Here is a 522-nt window from a genome sequence, read left to right as displayed (position 1 = left end):
TTCCAGCACTTAGGATGGAAAAATATTCCACTTGGTTCTGCAGTGCGAATTTTCCATGAATTGACCATTATGAAATGCTTTTGGCAGAGGACTTTGCTGCAGTTGGATTCCCAGCCTGGAATGCTTTGAGGTTTTCCTTCTGCTCTTATCCAAATCCATCCCCTGGCAGAGCCCAGTGCCTGCTTCTCCCTGCCAGTGCTGGATCAGCTGGAAAAGGACTTGGGAGAAGGGATGGAGGGACAGGACACAGGGAATGGCTTCCCACTGCCAGAGGGCAGGGGTAGGTGGGATATTGGGAAGGAATTCTTTGCTCCAAGGGCAGTGAGGCCCTGGCACAGCTTGTCCAGAGAGGTTGTGAACTCCTCATGCCTGGAATTTTCCAAGGTCGGGTTGAACAGGCCTTGGAGCGAGGAGGGAAAGGAAAAATGCCCAGACTGGATGAGAGAAAGGCTGGGAGAGCTGGGGGGGTTCCCCTGGAGAAGAGAAGGCTCCAGGGAGAGCTGAGAGCCCCTTGCAGGGCCT

The sequence above is a fragment of the Manacus vitellinus genome, unplaced genomic scaffold, assembly GCF_001715985.3.
Source record: "Manacus vitellinus isolate BGI_N305 unplaced genomic scaffold, ASM171598v3 scaffold_94_pilon, whole genome shotgun sequence".
Lineage (NCBI taxonomy): Eukaryota > Metazoa > Chordata > Aves > Passeriformes > Pipridae > Manacus > Manacus vitellinus.
The sequence above is the reverse complement of the archived record's forward strand: the minus strand, read 5'-3'. Positions refer to the sequence as shown.